Raw genomic sequence first — 21,519 nt, forward strand, 5'->3', positions numbered from 1 at the left:
CTCCTCCTCCCCCCTCCTCGTCCTCCTCTTTCCTCCCTCCTCCTTCCCCTCCTCATCCTCCTCTCTCCTCCCTCCTCCTCCCCCCTCCTCGTCCTCCTCTTTCCTCCCTCCTCCTTCCCCCTCCTCGTCCTCCTCTTTCCTCCCTCCTCCTTCCCCCTCCTCGTCCTCCTCTCTCCTCCCTCCTCCTCCCCCTCCTCGTCCTCCTCTCTCCTCCCTCCTCCTCCCCCTCCTCGTCCTCCTCTCTCCTCTCTCCTCCTTCCCCTCCTCGTCCTCCTCTTTCTTCCCTCCTCCTCCCCCCTCCTCGTGCTCCTCTTTCCTCCCTCCTCCTTCCCCTCCTCGTCCTCCTCTTTCCTCCCTCCTCCTTCCCCTTCCTCGTGCTCCTCTTTCCTCCCTCCTCCTTCCCCTCCTCGTCCTCCTCTTTCCTCCCTCCTCCTCCCCCCTCCTCGTCCTCCTCTTTCCTCCCTCCTCCTTCCCCCTCCTCGTCCTCCTCTCTCCTCCCTCCTCCTCCCCCTCCTCGTCCTCCTCTCTCCTCCCTCCTCCTTCCCCCTCCTCGTCCTCCTCTCTCCTCTCTCCTCCTTCCCCTCCTCATCCTCCTCTCTCCTCCCTCCTCCTCCCCCCTCCTCGTCCTCCTCTCTCCTCTCTCCTCCTTCCCCTCCTCGTCCTCCTCTTTCCTCCCTCCTCCTTCCCCCTCCTCGTCCTCCTCTCTCCTCTCTCCTCCTTCCCCTCCTCATCCTCCTCTCTCCTCCCTCCTCCTCCCCCTCCTCGTCCTCCTCTCTCCTCCTTCCCCTCCTCGTCCTCCTCTTTCCTCCCTCCTCCTCCCCCCTCCTCGTCCTCCTCTCTCCTCCTTCCCCTCCTCATCCTCCTCTCTCCTCCCTCCTCCTCCCCCTCCTCGTCCTCCTCTCTCCTCCTTCCCCTCCTCGTCCTCCTCTTTCTTCCCTCCTCCTCCCCCCTCCTCGTGCTCCTCTTTCCTCCCTCCTCCTTCCCCTCCTCGTCCTCCTCTTTCCTCCCTCCTCCTTCCCCTTCCTCGTGCTCCTCTTTCCTCCCTCCTCCTCCCCCCTCCTCGTCCTCCTCTTTCCTCCCTCTTGCCTGACCCGGGCCGGCACCCGGCCGAGGCCCGCGGCCGCTCTCCGGACTCCCTCCGCCCCGCGGGGTGGACCGAGGCCCAGGGTCGCTGTCTTCGGGAGACCGCAGCCCGTGCGCCCTCCCCTGCGAGCGCTGCGGGGCTCTTCCCGTACCCGGTACCCGGGCCCCTCCGCCCGCCCCCTTCCTAACGTGCAGGACGGTCACTCTGGAGAACAGCTGCTCACCCGGACCCTGGGGTGAACCTGGGCCCTAGATTAGAAGAGGCATTTCCTCTTGTGTGGAAAGGCTGTAATCAGGTTCCTTTGGGATATCTTGAATTTGAAACCAACTATAGGACCATTAACTTAAAAAAATGATTTTTGTATCTTTCTGATCATGGACCATGTGTTTTTAATTTATGTTTTATTCATTCTTTGAAAATGCTTGTAAGATTTGGAAACTAGTGAGTGTTTGACTCAGTACCCTAGAACTCCCTAAATGTATATGCATAGACTGTACGGGTAGTTGATTTGCTGAGCTTTGACTCTTTGGTGCATAGTTATGCTGCAGTTATCGGGGAATTATCCACATCAGTGTAAAATGCATATGTCAGTGGTGGTGTCTTTTTTTCTGGTTAATGCTTCAAATTTCAACAGCATGGAAATAGAGAATTTCATAAGATGCTAGCATATACTATTTATTTAGTTAATTTTCCCTTTCTTTCTGTTTCTGTTTTTATTTTTTTTAAGGGATAGAGTCTCTCTCCAGCCCAGACTAACCTGGAACTCACTGTGTAGTCCCTGGCTGGCCGTGAACTCACAGTGATCCTCCTCCTGCCTCTGCCTCCCCAGTACTGGGATGAAAGGCCACCACACTCAGCTAGAATGTAGTATTTTAAGAGTTCTTTAGGAAAACTGAACTAATCTTTGGCTAATGGCTTGTAGGAACACTTCTTATTTTGATGTCCTCCCTAAATACTGTTGCGGTGAGTGAGAGCCTATGTTCACATCTGATTTTAAAAATGAATACCTGAGTTTAAAATTGTTTGACAAACATAGGTTTGATTTGTCCAGTATAAGGGTTTGCTAAGTTTTTTTTTTAAGTAAGTTAACTATTGTAATTGACATACATAGCTGTTTTAACTTTAAAATTTTTTTTATCATTGTTTATTTGTTTTAGATACAGAAGGACAGAGGGAGAGAGAATGGGCATGCCAGGACCTCTAGCCACTGCAAACAAACTCCAAATGCATGCCCCACAATGTGCATCTGGCTAATGTGGGACCTGGAGAATCGAACCTGAGTCCTTAGGCTTCACAGGCAAGCGCCTTAACCACTTAGCCATCTCTCCAGCCCTTAACTTTTTGTGAAATGTGTGGGATTGCATGTTAAGCAACTAAATAACACATTAGGTGGTAAATTAACTTGAATTTAACCTTGGAGAGCTCTTGTTTAACAGTGGATTTGTTGCTACTCTTCAGCATAGTGACTTGAATTTAGTAATTCTTCAGAGGCCTGGAATGCCCTTCCCAAGCAGAGCATTTGGAACATGCACGGTCGCTCCTAGTTCTAAATGAACAAGTAGCAGAGTTGTGGCCATGCTGTGGAGTCATTCACCTGATTTCTTAGCTGAGAGGTATGAAGCGGAGTGGCTTGCATAAGGAATATGTACATAGGTGGTGTTAAGTATTGTCCATGGTGTTCCAGGTGCTTTTTTATTTGCTGAGGGAGAGTTAGGGGGAAAAAGATGTAAGCTTTATATGGAGCTGAGAGCTGTATAACAAAGTCCCAGAACACAATGTCTAGGTAGAGATACGATGAGCCGCACCTGGTTTCAAGGAATAACAGTTTTCATTTTTAAAAATATTTGTATTAGCCAGGCATGGTGGTGCACGCCTAAATTCCCAGCACTCAGGAGGTAGAAGTAGGAAGATCACTGTGAGTTCACCCAGAGGGGAAGGGACAGAGAGAGTGTATGATTACTTTTTCCAGATACTTTCAAATGCTGTTTTTTTTTTTTTAAGTATTTTTTAAATTTGACAGAAAGAGGCAGAAAGAGAAAGAGAATGGGCTTACCAGGGCCTCTAGCCACTGCAAACAAACTCCAAATGAATGTGCCACCTTGTGCCTTTGGCTTAAATAGGTACTGGGGAATTGAACCTGTGTCCTAAAGCTTTGCAGGCACCAGGGCCTCTAGCCAGTGCAAAAGAACTCCAGAGGCATGTGCCACCTTGTGCATCTGGTTAATGTGGGTACTGGGGAACAGAACCTGCTGTTTTTAGGCTTCCAGGCAAGCATCTTAATTGATAAACCATCTCTCCAGCCCCCTGTGGCTTTGTAGTTTTTAAAAAATATTTCTATGGCCAGGTGTGTTGGTGCATGCCTTTAATCCCAGCCCTTAAGAGACAGGTAGGAGGATCGTTGTGAGTTCAAGGCCAGCCTGAGACTACATAGTGAATACCAGGTCAACTTGGCTTAAAGCGAGACATAACCTCAAAAAATAAACAACCATAAAAGGGTTAGCTAGGCATGGTAGTGCACACCTTTAATCCCAGCTCCTAGGAGGCAGAGGTAGGAGGATTACTGTGAGTTTGAGACCACCCTGAGACTACATAGTGAATTCCAGGTCAGCCTCAGCTTGAGTGAGACCATATCTTGGAAAAGCAAGAAAAAAAGGGGGGGGAGGGGCGCGGGGATGGTTAGAGAGATTGCTTTGTGGTTAAGGTGCTTGCATGCAAAGCCAAAAGACCTAGGTTCAATTCCCCAGGACCCACATAAGCCAGATACACAAAGTGGCACAAGCAGCTGGACTTTGATTGCAATGCCTTAGGCCATGGTGTAACAATTCTGTCTCTTTGTTTCTCTCTGTCCCTGTCTTAAAAATAGTAAATTAATTAATTAATTAAAAGAAAAACCGTTACTCATTATGAACTCTGGTGGTTTGACTGTGGTTTGAATGTGAACATATGTATGATTCAAACTTCAATAATCATACAGCTATAATTACCTCAGTCCCGTGTCTCTCAGATTCAAAAACCTTCACCCTTGACACATGGAGTCTGTGGATTCAGGACAAATTTCCAATCCCAAGGAGGGAACTTATTTTTATGGACCATTTAAAAGTAACACTAATTCATGATGTTGTTTAATCCTTATATTTTCCCAAGCCTCTCTGCACATCTACAGTGTCCCTTATAACAAAAGGATCATATTCAGATCCATGGATTGAAGTTAGTTGTATTTCTTGGAAGTTTTCAGTCTGAGACATTTCACAGTTTTTCTTTGACCTTACAAACTTGAATACTTTAGAGAGATTTCTGGGGGGGAAAAAATCCTCAGTTGGATTTGATAATGTTTTGTTATAATTTCATTCAGAACCTACATTTTTATATACGGAAGTGACTTTGATTTGCTCGTGGTGTATGGTCTCTGACTGATGTTCCAGTGGCTGATGATACTAACATTATCTCATTGGAATGTTTGGTTTTTCCTCTGTAATGTTGTTCTTCAGTTTTGTAATTGTATTCATCAAGATTCTGCAGATGAGCAAAATTGATGGAATGAACATGTAGAATAAAGGGTATTTTTTATACTTTTTGGGTAAATCAACAGTAAACCAACTATAAGTAGTATTGGGCTGAGCTCAGCAAGCAGGGTCCCTCGTGTTCATTTTGCATCACTCTTGACAAGTGCTCCATCAACTCTGAACTGAGATCATTTTAGCACCAGTTTTCAAGTTAGCATACAAAGAGTTAGGTTTCATTGTTTGCATCACTCTTGACAAGTGCTCCATCAACTCTGAACTGAGATCATTTTAGCACCAGTTTTCAAGTTAGCATACAAAGAGTTAGGTTTCATTGTTTGCATCACTCTTGACAAGTGCTCCATCAACTCTGAACTGAGATCATTTTAGCACCAGTTTTCAAGTTAGCATACAAAGAGTTAGGTTTCATTGTTTGTTTTCAGACCTGTTTTTCTTTTCCTTCCCGTCCTACACATTTTCTTCCCCCTTTATATCTCCTCCCCTACTCATCTTCCTCTCTGCTTCCATTCTACGCGTTTCCTTTTGTCCTTCCTCCTTTCTCATCACCAGTTCTTTTCCTCTGGTGGTGTCCTATCTCAAATCATAGTCCACTCACAGTCTCACATCCCCTTATTTGCATACCTACAAATTTAAAGTTAGGCTCCACTTATGAGAAAGGCATGTGTTCTGGGCTAGGGTGATCACACTTAGTGTATTTTTTTTTAAATTCTATGTTCTTAACAAACTTCATATTTACCCATTAACTTGTTTTATTATTTAGTTGTTTGAGAGAAAGAGAGAGAAGCAGATAGAGAATGGGTACACCAGGGCCTCCAGCCACTCCAAACAAACTCCAAATGCAGAAGGTGGTGCATGCTTGTGGAGTTCATTTGTAGTGGCTGAAGGTCCTGTTGTGCCCAATCTCTCTCTCTCTCTCTCTCAAATAAATGAAACAAAATTAAAAGAAAATAATAATAGGGCTAGAGAAATGGCTTAGCAGTTAAGCACTTGCCTGTGAAGCCTAAGGACCCCTGTTGAAGGCTTGATTCCCCAGGACCCATGTAAGCCAGATGCACAAGGTGGTATATGCATCTGGAGTTTTAAAAATCAATTTAATTAACAAGCATATTACTTTAATTGGCTCTTGTGTGGTGAAAATATTTGAATTATTAGGAAATATCAACATTCCAATACATTGCTCTCAATAGTACTATGGAAAGAAAATGAAGAGTCTATATTGAGATTCTAAAAATGGCTTATTTATTTTGAGACAGGATCTCACCATGTAACCCAGGATGGCCCTGGGGCACATGATCCTTCTATAGTCAAAATTCGAAATTTTAGTTTTCATGGAGACTCCCAAGACCGTCAAGTTTTGCATTACTTTAAATGGGTTTCACTCAAAGACTGCTTTCTCCCAGGTCCTAAGCACACAGTATGAGTAGAAGGAACCCTTGTCCAGACCTTGTCCATGTTTGACACTTGACGTGAATTCTAGTCAACCACCATTGCAGAGGATAGGCTGGAGGGTGTGCCTCAGTAGTCTCTGGTCCTGAGGCATGCTGGCTCCTGCCCACCGCATCACAATGGACTCACTATGTTGCTAGGCAACGAGATGCTGCTGCCTCCACCTGTCTGAGTGTTCTGCAGCTGCTGAGGTGGAGCACCTTTCAGGGGCCTGTTCTGATGGTGTTTGAGACTAGGATAGCTTAGTGTACGTGCTAATACTGGGGACTTGGGCTAGTCATATCCTCATTGGGAGGGCGGCGGGGACTATGGACAGCCAGTGGGGTGGGGAGGGTGAAGACAGCTGAACTGGGATCAGGGAGGGGAGAGAAGCAGGAAAGAAGGGGCGAGCGAGGCCACAGCCTCTGCCATGAAGCGATTCCTGTGCTTTCAGCACTGGACTTGAAAACCAGAGGAGTCTGGTTTCCTGCCAGGGTACAAGCCCACAGGAAAGAGCCACAAAGCTGCTAGCGTGGGGCACGTTGACAAGGTAGAGTCTCCTCCCGCTGGGGAAGTGCCACGTTTCCCAAGCAGACAAAATAAAGAGGTAAGAGAGCCCAAAGGTGTGACTCCCAGGAAGGGGCGATTGGCAGCAGGGCCCAAGGCGGAAAAGTGTCACCCTCCTGGGCTTGGCCCACAGGAAGGGAGAGAAGGGAGCCCCCCAAGAGCCGCTGTCACAAAGAATGCTGGGTCGTCTTCCCCACCACGGGCTCCTCAACAGCTGGTCCTGCATACCCCGATGGGTGTAGACTGTCGCGAGCACTCTCAAAGGTGATTGGTTGAGAGGATTCCGCCCATGAAGGTCAATAATACTCAGACGCTGGTGTACTCGCAAAGGAGTTTACTGGGATGAAAGTCACACACAAGCAAGTCCAAACTATCACAACTAATATTATAGCTAATATAATATATATCCAAATTATATTCATCACTACTAACACAATATTTCTAGTGAGTCTAAAATGTATACAACCTGATATCGCAAGACTTGGTCTCAACGCGAGACTCGGTCTGTGAGATTTCTGACGTCACAACCTGGCGACGCGGGGTCCGTGCTCCGACTTTCTCTCGGTTCGCAGATTTCAAGGCGAGTCTCAGTCGTCTCGGTCGTTCGGACAGTGTGTCGGGCAGATGAATTCGGATCAGTGATGCGTCTCGCGGAGGTCTCAGTCCGGACCGCTGAGCAGCCGTTCAGTCAGTCATAGTGTCGGGAGGACTGGGACAACGGCTGCTAAGCAGCTGGGTTTTTTGTATTTTCCACTACTTATCTAGGGTTGCACACACCTTCTGGTAATCTCTTACTATGTCATTGTACTCAGTTTTTTTCTTAGATTTTTGCTTACAAAGGTTGACTTTGCAATTTTACTCTCACACACAAAGAAAAACAAACTTATTTATCTAAACTGTTCCTGGACCATATGCTGGTCCTTACATGCTCATAACAGTAGACACCAGGCTTTCATTAGGAGAGCCAAAAAACAACCCTTAGTTGGTTTCCAACACCCCCTTTCTTTCTTTCTTCCTTTCTTTCTTTCTTCCTTTCTTTCTTTCTTTCTTTCTTTCTTTCTTTCTTTCTTTCTTTCTTTTTTCAAATTTTTTATTAACAACTTCCATGATTATAAAAAATATCCCATGGTAATACCCTCCCTCTCCCCACTTTCCCCTTTGAAACTCCACTCTCCATCATATCCCCTCCCCCTCTCAATCACTCTCTCTTTATTTTGATGTCATGATCTTTTCCTCCTCTTATGATGGTCTTGTGTAGGTAGTGTCAGGCACTGTGAGGTCATGGATATCCAGGCCATTTTGTGTCTGGAGGACCACGTTGTAAGGAGTCCTACCCTTCCTTTGGCTCTTACATTCTGCCACCTCTTCTGCAATGGACCCTGAGCATTGGAAGGTGTAACACCCCCTTCTTTGTAGCAGCATATTGATAACTAAAAGGTGACTTATATACCAAAATTGAGAAAGAATGTATCAAGTATACAATGGAGTTTCTGTACTTACTCATTTCAGTATGACATTCCTTTAGCTGAATGTTTCTTATACGTTAAAGCAAGGATTACTGTGTTTAGAGTCATTTTGTTATTCGACGCTCTTTACCTATAGTTCCTTAGAGAAATCAAATTTGCTGAAATGCCAGTGACTTGACTAGAACTGCCACAGACATGCTGAATATTGTGCAAGGATCCTTGGATGTGTTATTACCCTTTATTTTGTGTATTAAGAAATTAAATCACGCCAATTACAGTTGAAAATATCAAGAATTGTAAGTGGCATTTCCATGTGAGAGGGGTTCAGTGTGTGATGAAGAGCAGCGCAGCCAAGCACGGAGGTGCCGTAGTGGCATTTCCATAGAGAGGGGTTCAGTGTGTGATCAAGAGCAGCGCAGCCAAGCACGGAGGTGCCGGCCCCCAAACACAGCACTGGGAAGGTGGACTGGAAAGATAGCAAAATTAAGGTCACCATAGCTCTGTCAGATTAAAATTGGAACAAACACCTTGAACTCATTACAGTACAGAATCTTTAAATCATATCTTAAAAATGGGTACCACTTTATTATTGTACTTAAATGTTTATTAGTAACAATAGTAGTGATGCTGGTATGTGTTAGAAACGATTCTCAGGACGTTCCCTGTATTCCCACTGAAGCATCACAGTGGTTTTCTGTGATGTAACTGTGATTTTCAATCCCTGTTTTATGGACAAGGGAACTGAGTTACCAAGCTCACTAGCTTTAAGTAACAGAGATGGAAGTAGGATTCCAGTGTCATCTGCGCTCACCCTGAAGGTCATGTTTTGTTGGCAGGGCAGGGACACAGCCCCCGGGAGGTGCTTGCTTGCGTGCATGTGCCACAAGCTCATCTCAACTAAATAAATAAAGCCATACATGAATGAGGCGGTACATTAAAATAGCATACTCTCCTTTCTGTATAAATAATATATCTTCTTAATGTTTGAAATTCCATGGATAATCATTTTTGGTGTGATACTCTGTAATATTTTTTTTAATTAATTAATTTATTTACTTGAGAGTGACAGACACAGAGAGAAAGACAGATAGAGGGAGAGAGAGAATGGGCGCGCCAGGGCTTCCAGCCTCTGCAAACGAACTCCAGACGCATGCGCCCCCTTGTGCATCTGGCTAACGTGGCACCTGGGGAACCGAGCCTCGAACCGGGGTCCTTAGGCTTCACAGGCAAGCGCTTAACTGCTAAGCCATCTCTCCAGCCCCTCTGTAATATTTTTAAAAGCCTTTTCATTTCTGCAGGACTGCTCTGCACTGTACATGTGCTTATGGCCACCCAGAAGTGGTAAAATTCCTTATATGGACCAGCATCAATGCATGTGATAGTGACCAGTGCACACGACTGATTAATGTAAAGAGTAGCCAACACTCTCCGCGTGAAATGGACATGGCATAATCCTTAGAGCACCCAGTGCAGGCCTGTGATCTGCCGCGTTGGAAGCTGAGGCAGTGGTACTGGGAGTCCAACGAGCCTGGACTACTTAGGAAATCTGATTCTATGCTGAGATGTAGACACTTGTGTCCAAATTCTTTTTAAATATTTTATTTATTTGAGAGAGAGACAGAGAGAATGGGTGTGCCAGGGCCTCCAGCCACTGCAAACAGACTCCAGATGCCTGCGCCCCCTTGTGCATCTGGCTTACATGGGTCCTTGAGAATCAAAACAGGATCCTTTGGCTTTGCAGGCAAATGCCTTAACCACTAAGCCATCTCTCCAGCCTCGATTTTTTTTTTAATCATAGGATGAAAATGAATTATGGCACTTATGTAAACTATTGCGAGAAACTTGTAGAAGGCTTATCTGGAATTCACTGAATTGACCATCTATTCCTTTGCCACAATCTGCACAGGCCTCACAGCACCGGCATGAAGAATGTGTGAAGATCCTACTGGAAAGCGGTGCTAATCCCAGTGCTGCAGATGCCACAAGGAACACGGCTCTGCACTACGTGGTCTGCAGTGACAGCCCTGCAATAGTGGCCACCCTGATGGAATACAATGTGGATCTTGAAGCCAAAGCTAAGGTAAGGATACCGGCTTTGTTTACAAAGTACTTGGTGGACGTTTCTTCCAACAGTAGCATATGTCAGTCCATTTTACACATGGAGCAATTCATCATTCCCTGATTAAAGTTTCAAATGAGTATAACAGACAAAGAGTTTTACAGGGTACTGCTTTCTTTTATACATCTATGACAAACATTAGAGAAAGTAATGGATAAGTTAAGGGTAAATAATGTTTTTCCAAATAGGTTTCAGAATTTAATAAAAATGTTTTTGCTATATTTTCTCCAAAGTTTAAAAAATATTTTGATTATTTATTTACTTGGGAAAGAGAGAGAGAGAATGGGCACATCAGGGCCTCCAGCCACTGATCTGAATTCCAGATGCATGCACAACCTTGGGGATTTGTGTAATGTGGTCTCTAGAGAATCAAACCCAGGTCCGTAGGCTTCACAGACAAGCATCTCTCCAGAACCCCAAAGTTTTTACCCTCTCTCCAGACCGAGGAAATAATATTCTTATAGGAAAGGAAAAAATGGAGCTGGAGAGATGGCTTAGTGGTTATGGCACTTGCCTGTGAAGCGTAATGACCCATGTTTCACTCTCCAGATCCCATGTAAAACAAATACACAAAGGTGTGGCAAGTGCAAGGTCACACTTGCCCACTAGGTGGTGCAAGCGACTGGAGTTTGATTTCAGTGGCTGAGGCCCTGGCACACCAATTATTTCTCACCCTTGCAAGCATTCTCTCTCTAAAATAAAGTTTTAAAAACTCAAGCTTTGGGCTGGAGAGATGGCTTAGCGGTTAAGAGCTTGCCTGTGAAGCCTAAGGACTCCGGTTCGAGGCTCAGTTCCCCAGGTCCCACATTAGCCAGATGCACAAGGGGGCGCACGCGTCTGGAGTTCGTTTGCAGAGGCTGGAAGCCCTGGCGCACCCATACTCTCTCTCTCCCTCTATCTGTCTTTCTCTCTGTGTCTGTCGCTCTCAAATAAATAAATAAGTAATAATAAAAAAAGCTTTTACAAAAGATAAAACATGACTGCAAAATGTTATCTAAGTGGAACAGTAAAGCATAGGAAGATTCCTCCCAGCCCAACAGGTAGGTTTGCTAATATTTAACACAGGGATTTAATGGGAAGCTTTCCCCAAAAGTGTAATGACCAAGATGGGCCCTTGGATCATGCCGACCGTTTTATGCCAGCATGCAACACCACCAAAGTCTCTCAACTGAGACATTGGGGGCCTGGAAAGATGGTTAAAGAGGTTAAAGGCACTTGCTTATGAGACCTGATAGCAGAAGGTTCAATTCCAAAGTACCCATGTAGAGACGGGTCCACAAAATGGCGCACGCATTGGCAGCGACAGGAGGCCCTGGCCCACCCAAACTCACCTGTTCAGTGTGCCTTTTTCTCTCTCGCATAAATAAATAAAACAAACTAATAAATAAATAAAGCAAAACATAAACAAGGACATTCAGCTTATAAGAAGCTAAGGCCTGATTTGGCTAAAAGTAGATTTTTTTTCAGTTTTTTTTCAATTTATTTTTGTTGTTGTTGTTGTTCATTCTTATTTATTTATTTGAGAGTGACAGAGAAAAAGAGGGAGAGAGGCAGAGAGAGAGAGAGAGAAAGAATGGGCTTCCAGCCACTGCAAATGAACTCCAGACATTTGCACCCCCTTGTGCATCTGGCTAACGTGGGCCCTGGGGAACCAAGCCTCGAACCGGCGTCCTTAGGCTTCATAGGCAAGCACTTAACCGCTAAGCCATCTCTCCAGTCCTCCATTAGTTTTTATTAACTTCCATGATTATAAAAAATATAGCCGAGCGCAATGCCACACGCCTTTAATTCCAGCACTCAGGAGGCAGAGGTAGGAAGATCACTATGAGTTCGAGGCCACCCTGAGACTACATAAAGAATTCCAGATCAGGGCTGGAGAGATGGCTTAGCGGTTAGGCACTTGCCTGTGAAGCCTAAGGACCCCGGTTCGAGGCTCGGTTCCCCAGGTTCCACGTTAGCCAGATGCACAAGGGGGCGCACGCGTCTGAAGTTCGTTTGCAGGGGCTGGAAGCCCTGGCGCGCCCATTCTCTCTCCTCTATCTGTCTTTCTTTCTCTGTCTGTCGCTCTCAAATAAATAAATAAAAATTAAAAAAAAAAAAAAAGAATTCCAGATCAGCCTGAGCTAGAGTGAGACCCTACTTCAAAGAACAAAAAAAAATCCCATGATAATACCCTCCTGCCCCAACTTTTCCCTTTGAAACTTCATTCTCCATAGTATCCCTTCCCCCTCTCAATCGTTCTCTCTTTTATTTTGATGTCATGATCTTTTCCTCCTATTATGATGGTCTTGTATAGGTAGTGTCAGGCACTGTGAGGTCATGGATATCCAGACCATTTTGTGCCTGGGGGAGCAAGTTGTAAGGCGTCCTACCCTTCCTTTCTTTGGCTCTTACATTCTTTCCACCACCTCTTCTGCATTACCCTGAGCCTTGGAAGGTGTGATAGAGATATTGCAGTGTTGAGCATTGCTGTCACGTCTTTCTAGCACCACGATGCCTTCTGAGTCATCCCAAGGTCACTGCCATCTGAAAAGAGAAGATTCTCTACCAAAACTGAGAGATAGCATTAATATATGGGTATGAATATAAGACACGTGCTTATTGGGCAATTTGGTGAACATAGTATATACATTTAAACAGCAGCTGATGTTACACCCCCAGGGCTCATGACTGCCTCTTTTTTAAGTTTTCCGTATCAGGGATGTATTCCCTCCCATGGAGCAGGCCTCCAGTCCAATTAGAGGGCAGTTGGTTTCCACCATGACAGATGTGCCACTATATTGCACCTGTTGGCTCATTTGGCCTGGCTGGCCAAATATAAGGCTTGCAGTGTCCACTGTTGAGTATCTTCACTGGTGATTTCTCTTTCTCCCATTGAAGTGCATGCAGAATGACTTCTTCCAGCTTTCTGTCAGCTGGTCGACATGGAGGAGGTTATCAGCTCCGTTCCATCAGGATTTCTCAGTGACCTTGCAGCCAAAGTATGTGGAGACTTCAACAATAGGGTCTTACCATCTATTCCTGGTGGAAACCCAGGGCCTCTGCAATGGCCTGTAATGTTTCGGGGGCATCAGGGACCTTCCTGGGCAAGAACTCACTGGAAGTATCCCATCCCTGGAGCTGAAAATTTTCTAGCAACAGTCTCCGGCTCATTAGTGTTCCATTTTCCAAAAAAGTAGGTTTCCATATGATTCATTTATATCCTCTTATATTTTGATTAGCCCTCCGTCCACGTTTCCTTTACTCAGTCTCTTCCCTTGGCCTCACTTGAGCCTTTTCACCCCCATTAATCTATTTTTCTACTTACATATATACAATATCATCCTATTAAGTACCTCTCCCTCCCTTCCTTTCTCTTCCCTTTATATCTCTTTTCTAGCTTCCTGGCCTCTGCTACTGAGTTTTCTTCCCACTCACACAGAAGTCCAATCATCTGTAGCTAGGATCCACATATGAGAGAGAACATGCGATGCTTGGCTTTCTGGGCCTGGGTTATTTCACTTAGTATAATCCTTTGCAGATCCATCCATTTACCTGTAAATTTCATAATTTCATTTTTCTTTACTGCTGAGTAGAACTCTGTGGTATAGATGTGCCATATATTCATTATCCACTTATCAGTTGAGGGACATCTAGAGTGGTTTGGGACTACACTGACTCCCTCTGCCCTCTCCCTTCCACCCCCACACCTGGGAGGGCCTCGCTGCGGGAGAGCAGTTCGGCTGGGCTGGGGCCATGACTAGAAGCACAGGAACTGGGGCGGGGCAGGGCAGAAGCAGTCTCTTCCAGCCTGCTCCCTGACGCACAGGGTCTTACCATCTGTTACTTGTGGGGAACCAAGGCTTGCCACATGTTTAAATTTTTTTTTTAAATATTTTATTTGAGAAAGAGAAAAGGCAACCAAGGCCTCCAGCCACTGTAAACCAACTTCAGACACATGAGCCACCGTGTGCATCTGGGTTACGTGGGTACTTGGGAATCAAACCTGGGTCCTTTGACTTCAAAGGCAGGCTCCTTAACTGCTAAGCCATCTCTCCAGCTCCCCGGCCAAATCTTGACAATCCTCCAATATCAGCCATGTGAGTGGTGGGATATAGGTATGAGCCATCACACTTAGCTTAAAAACAATAATATAAGCTGGGCGTGGTGGTATATACCTTCAATCCCAGCACTTAGGAGACAGAGGTTGGAGGATCACTGGGAATTTTAGGCCACTCTGACACTACATAAGAATTCCAGGGGCTGGAGAGATGGCTTAGCGGTTAAGCGCTTGCCTGTGAAGCCTAAGGACACCGGTTCGAGGCTCGGTTCCCCAGGTCCCACGTTAGCCAGATGCACAAGGGGGCACACGCGTCTGGAGTTCGTTTGCAGAGGCTGGAAGCCCTGGCGCGCCCATTCTCTCTCCCTCTATCTGTCTTTCTCTCTGTGTGTGTTGCTCTCAAATAAATAAATAAATAAATAATTTTAAAAAAAAGGAGAAGAAGAAGAATTATCCCAGGTCAGCCTGAGCTAGAATGAGACCCTACCTCAAAAAACCAAGTAATATAATGATAATAATTTAAATTATAAATGTTCTCCTAATGTTTGCTTTTCTCTTATTTTACAAAGCTCTTTACATTTTTTATTCAGTGAACAATTCGAATATTAAAAAGACATTTCGTGGTCTTTTTTTTTAAAAGAATTGGGCTCTGGTTAACCTAAATCTTATAGGTAATAATAATTAAGATAACAGCAGAAATCTTGAGCTTTTAAAATATAATATTTATTTATTTATATATTTATTTGCAAGAGAAAAAAGACAAAGAAGATAGGTGCACCAGGGCTTCCAGCCACTGCAGACAAACTCCAGAAACATGCACCACCTTGTGCATTTGGCTTACATGTCTGCTGGGGAAGCACACCTGGGTCCTTAGACTTTGTAGTCAAGCACCTTTATAACCACTGAACCATCCCTCCAGCTCTGTCAGAAAATGTTCCAGTCCCACATTTTCCCTGTGTTTGAAATGTCATTGATAATTATTCAGAATATGAAGCAATCTAATGTTTGTGTGTATATGTGTTTATTTTTCCTTGTTCACTTGCATTTGTAGATGTGTGTCCTGAGTAAGAATGTAGCTGGGTTGAATAAAACCAAGACAGATTAAAAACTGCCCTAATATTTAAATGGGTTTGTTCAAATTTGTTATATTAAAAATCATGAAGTTAGCCAGGTATGGTGGCACACACCTTTAATCCCAATACTAGTGAGGCAAAGGTAGGATTGGCCATGAGTTCAGGGCCAGCCTGGGACTACATAGTGAATTCCAGGTTAGCCTGGTCTAGAGGGAGACCCTATCTCATAAAACAAACAAAAGCAAAAATAATTAATTTTAATTAATTAATGTTTTTTGATGTATGGTCTCCCTCTAGTCCAGGTTGACCTGGAAATCACAAGGTAGTCTCAGGCTGGCCTCGAACTCATGGTGATCCCTCCTCAGTGATGGGATTAAAGGCATGTGCCACCATGATGCCGTATTAAAGGTGCTGGGTTCACTATGTACAAAATCTGTTAGGACTGATAATTTCATTTTTCATGCTATAAGTGACTGTGGGAGGCAGGAATTAATTGAAGGAATATGGTCATCAAAACATCAGAGTCTGAGTGAATCTCTGTACATAACCCGTCACATGGAAGTGATTCTTAAAATTAACTTCTATGAACATAGGAGTTGTTGGTAGTAGGCATCTTGTAATCACTTAAAGGCTGTGCACAAAATGTAGGGTGAGGGAGGAGAGGGAGGTGATGGTCGCCATTGGGTGATATTCTGCAAGATGTTTTTGTAGCTGTTCTACAAGCCCATCTACAGAAACTTCCTGGAATCCCACAGGCAATTCCTTCTTACATTCAGGCCGCAACACCAGCAGAAATATGATTTGATAATTAAACATCTGCAGTTAACGTTCATCAACATAACCAGAATGTTTCACTGTGAATTTGAGGGCAGACCACAGGTCACATGTCAGTGGCACACTGCTTTGATTCAGGGACATTGGACTTGCCAGATACAGAAAGTGATAGCCTCATAAACATGGAAACATTGCAGGTGATGGGTGTAGACCTTCACAGGTCCACCTTGTCCGTGTTGCTGGAGATGGTGGCCATAGTGTGCCAAGCCAATGAGAGCTACAAAAGAAAAATCACATTGGAAAATATTCTTTAATTTTTTTGTTTTTGATTTTTATGACCTCGAATTCACTATGGAGTCTCTGGCTAGCCTTGAACTCAGTTTTCTTCCTACCTGTGCCTTCCAAGTGCTAGGATTAAAGGCAAGTGCCATCATGCCCAGTGGAAAATATTCTTGAACCTTACAGCACTCTTGGTAATGCTCCATGAAAGCCTTGAACTACTTTATCTCAGTGAAAAAATGGGGAAATCTCATTTGTTGCCTGAAGTGACATAAATGACAATAGTGGCTAACATCAACAATTCCTGCACTGTTTTGTCTGTTTGTTTTGTTTTTTGCCTATTTTACCTCAAACCAAACCTGACGGTCATAGAGAAGAGATTGAAAGACAGAAGGATTAACGCTGGGCCTGGTGGCACACATCTTTAATCCCAGCACTCAAGAGGCAGAGATAGGAAGATCACTGTGAGCTTGAGGCCAGCCTGGAACTACATAGTGAATTCCAGGTCAGCCTGGGCTAGAAGGAGACTCTACCCCCAAAAAGAAAAAAAAACAACAAAAAGAGATGGCTTAGTGGTGAAGGCATTTACCTGCAGAGCCAAAGGATCCCAGTTCAACTCTCCAGGACCCATGTAAGCCAGATGCGCAAGGGGTGCATGGATCTGGAGTTCATTTGCAGTGGCTAGAAACAGTGGCATACCCATATCCATGTGTGCGCTCTCTCTCTCTCTCTCTCTCTCTCTTTCTGCCTCTTTATATCTCAAAATAAATAATTAAAGATATTTATAAAAATAGGCCAATAAAAAAATCCAGTGAATATGTTTAGGACTGGCTCCTCCCCACCACTGTCCATCAAGCACAGCTCTTTCCAAGTAATAGTACCCAGGATTATTAAGAATATAGTCACAGCTGGGCCGGTGGCACACAACTTTAATCCCAGCACTCAGGAGAAACAGGAGAATCAGCCATGAGTTTGAGGCCACCCTGAGACTACAGAGTGAATTCCGGTCAGCCTGGGCTAGAGCGAGAGCCTACCTTGAAACAAACAAGAGTGTGGACACTTGCTGACCTCGAGCAGCAGATGCAGCTGACACGAGCACATGTGACAGGTTAGCAGTGACGAGCCCACACTCCGCTGCTTCCCAGCACTGGCCCACAAAGACCGCCTAGAAGGGCTAGGAGAAGGAGTTATGGGCAGCTGAGTCACACAGACATGGCACCAGAGATAAAGCAGAGAATCAGAAATTGCGTTTATGCCAACATGGACTCAGGTGAATATATTCCAAAGCCCGAGTATTGAGCTCTGACAGCTGAGTTTTGCTTCTCTTTAATATTTTCTTTCTTCATTTGAGGGGGGGGGTAGAAAGAGAGAGAAAATGGACGCACCAGGACCTCCAGCCACTGGAAGTGAACTCCAGATGCATCTGACTTTACTTGGGTCCTGGAGAATTGAGCCTGGGTCCTTAGGCTTCACAGGCAAGTGCCTTAACCACTGAGCCAATTCTCTAGCACTCATAATTTTTATAGACAGCATGGCAAGCAGTCTGATATCACCTTTTATTCTTTACACTATGGGTATATGCGTACACACACCTGCAAAAGAGAGAGAAATCGGCCCTGTCAAAGGATACCTCTCTCAACTCCAGGATGATTTTCCTCCTCCTAGATCCACATGAGGACTGAAAAGTATTAGTAAGGACCCAAGAACAGGAAATATGGTTCCTTTCTTGACAAAAAGTGTTCCTTCTCAACTCCTTGGGACCACACTCGAGTCCTGTGAGAGGAGCTGCTTATGCAAACCCTTCATGACAGTCTCAGCACAGTGGGTGTTCACATCGACTTCTGCAGCGCTTACTCTTTTAGATTTACTTTTTTTTTTTTTTTATGAGCGATAGAGAATGGGTTCCCCAAGGTTTCCACCACTGCAAAGGCACTCCAGACACATGTGAGAGGAGCTGCTTGTGCAAACCCTCTAGGACAGTCTCAGCACAGCAGGTGTTCACTGTCGACTTCTGCAGGGCTTACTCTTAAAATTTATTTATTTCTTTATGAGAAGTAGAGCATGGTCTCCCGAGGCCTCCACCACTGCAAGGGCACTCCAGACACGCACACCACCTTGTGCGTGTGGCCTTACATGCACACTGGGGAGTCCATCCGGGTCCTTAGACTTTCCAGGCAAGTGCCTTAGCCACTGAGCCATCTCTCCAGCCCCCTCTTACTCTATTTTTTGCATCTTGTCATAGAAGACTGGAAGACATCACAGCCCATGCTGCCCTTCACTTTGGGATCATGTGCATGAAGACACCTCCTGATCTTTCCAGTGGCTTCTCTGCTTCCTGCGGAGCTGGGTGCCTAGCATCCTGCATTTCCTTCCCATCACTCTTGCACCATCTAGGAGCCCTTTCTGCTTGTCTGAATGATCAAATCAACTCATTTCCATGCAATCCCTCCTGCCTGGGGACAATGGCCTCATGTCTGATGATGAGTAGCATCGATTCCAGTCTCATTGTGGAAGACATGGCATCTACAATCCAATAATAAAACGTTCCTGTGAAGAACATCACCTAACTATGTGTCTTGGTTTTGTAGTGATGCACATGCTCTCTACCACATCACAGAAGTGGGCTGTTTTCCCCCGAGGTAGGGTCTCGCTCCTTCCTTGGCTGAAGTGGCCTTGAGCTGACCATGGTCCTCCTACCTCTGCCTCCCAAGTACTGGGATTAAAGGCGTGCACCACCACAGTGGCTCAGGAATGAGTTTTATGATGGGGTACGCATATTGTACCAGATATGTGTTAAGAGGTAAGGCTGAGTATCTTTGTAAAAAGTGATCGAAAGGGGGTGTTAGGATACAATTGTCTTGCCTAATGTAGTAGGGGACACTGCCTGATGATATCCCCAAATTACTGTGTTTTCTCCCTGTAGCCAAGCATTCAGTCCATTACAAATTTAACCTTGATCAAACTCTGGGCCTGGGCAGCAGGATGCAGCCAGCCCTTATGCCAGTAGCCCAGTTCCAACAAAGTGCTCTGCAGTCTTTCCTTCCCCTTAGAAAGCTCATAAGCCAAGCCTCGAAGTTCAATGCTGTCTGCACTTAGCATTCTCAGACTCTCATCAGAATAGTCCATAAAACTTGGCTTACCACTCCAGAAGACATCTTTAGTTGCAAGCACCAAGTCCATGCCTATTCCTCCAAAACAAAGGTTCCAAAAGATAAACATCCACATGGTCGGGTTCATCTCAGTCCACTCCTGGGTACCAAGTTCTATAGCAGACAGCTTCAGGTTCACTGAGATGAACTTTCAGACCAGACACAGGAGGAAGGGATATTTATTGAAGTATACAGATCCAGGGGAAGTTCCATAATGGCAGAAGAAACTGGCCTGCCTTCACAGGACCAAGCAGAGAGAAAGAAGCACAAGCCTAAAACACAAAAGCCAAACAGCACACTTCAGGAACTCCTGCTAGGCACACTTGGCATATCTTTAGATTGAACTCTGAAACCCACCACCACACCCTCAGATCCACCCAGTGAAACTGCCTCCAGCCAGATGGCTGCAGATAAAAACTACAAACAAAAAAGCAACTGAATATATTGGGGTCCATCTATTCTATTCAAACCACAACAACCCAAACCCTAACAAACACTAATCCTAACAAGCCTTGCCCAAAAGCTAACAAGTATAACCCTAACCCTACTCCTAACACTCTGAAAACCCAAACCTAACCCTAACCATAAGCCTAACTCTATCAATCCTAACTCACCCTAACCATCACCCTAACGCTAACAACTCTAATTGTAACAAACCGAAACCTATCCAAAAGTCTAACCTTAATCCTAACTCTAAACCTAGCAACCCTAAGCCTAATCCTTGTCATTTGAACATGCAAACACATCACTTTGAAGACATACCTTCCACCCCTTGTCCCCATGAGGTCATGACCATGTCATAGTGTAAATGCATCCAGTTCAAAGTCAAAAGTCTTCAGAGGTGTTATCAATTCCAACAGTGTTTAAATATCCAAAATCTCTTCTAGACACTCAAGGTCATCTCTTACTTATAGACACTTGCAAAATAAACAATAAAAATGTTAGATATTTCAGTGCATCATGGTTGTGAACATTCTCAACACAAATTAGCTGGATGGGAGCCTAACAAGTCAAGATTGGAACAAAGCAAGACAAAAACCCTGAGAATCAAACACCAAAATCTACTCCAGGCATGGTGGTGCACGGCTTTAAACCCAGCATTCAGGAGGCAGAGGTAGGAGGATCGCCGTGAGTTCAAAGCCACCCTGAGACTACAGTGAATCCCAGGTCAGCCTGGACTAGCGCAAGACGTTACCTGCAAAAACAAACACAGAAATTCTAGCAAATTCTGCAACTCCATGTGTGTCCATGTGTGGCCTACAGGACTCATGGCCTCCCTCTCAGGCTGCCTCCACTCTGCCTGCAGTTTTCCTTGGCAGACTTCCATGGTTCTTGCCACCACCACATACTGGGGTCTCTACTGAAGCTTTTGTTAACTTCCCACAGTGGTCTCTCAGGATGTCGCTGAGGAGTCTCTGAAAAAGACACACATTGCCTGGACCTAGCAGCTTTATGCAACCAAATTCCAAGATTCCAAGGCCATGTGAATCTTGCATGCTTCATTCCTACTAAAGCAGTTCTGTGTGGCTGACCCTGCTATGGTCTGCCAGCCTGAGATGTCCCTGCCCCGTGGACCCCAGTTCTATCTGTGTCTTTACATCGTCCAGGCCGACTCTGTCCTGGGCAGCGGCTGTGAGCAGGGAACCTCTTCCCTGCATTGTAGGTTGAGGCTCTCTCCTATAAAGAATTTCTGTTTTCATAGATGGAGGCTTCCACAGACAGAGTCAGGCATTCACAACATATTTCCCATTTTCCCAGTGCAGAATCCTCGATTTCCCTTTATTGGGACAGATCCCTTAATCAAATGCAGATTTTTTTTTTTTTTTATGGCTTTCTGAGGTAGGGTCTCACTCTAGCCCCGGATGACCTGGAATTCACTATGGAGTCTCAGGGTGGCCTTGAACTTACACAGCAATCCTCCTACCTCTATCTCCCAAGTGCTGGGATTAAATGCGTGTGCCTCCATGCCCAGTGCAGATGCTTGCTTATCTATCTTAAACTTGCACACATTCACTCAGCCACT

General features: G+C 45.0%; 1 pseudogene; it reads left to right on the forward strand.

Moving 5' to 3' along the window:
* The window catches only part of LOC101601995, a 61,851-nt pseudogene that overhangs the window by 16,441 nt on the left and 23,891 nt on the right, over positions 1 to 21,519 (forward strand).

Source organism: Jaculus jaculus, unplaced genomic scaffold (assembly GCF_020740685.1).
Source record: "Jaculus jaculus isolate mJacJac1 unplaced genomic scaffold, mJacJac1.mat.Y.cur u25, whole genome shotgun sequence".
NCBI lineage: Eukaryota > Metazoa > Chordata > Mammalia > Rodentia > Dipodidae > Jaculus > Jaculus jaculus.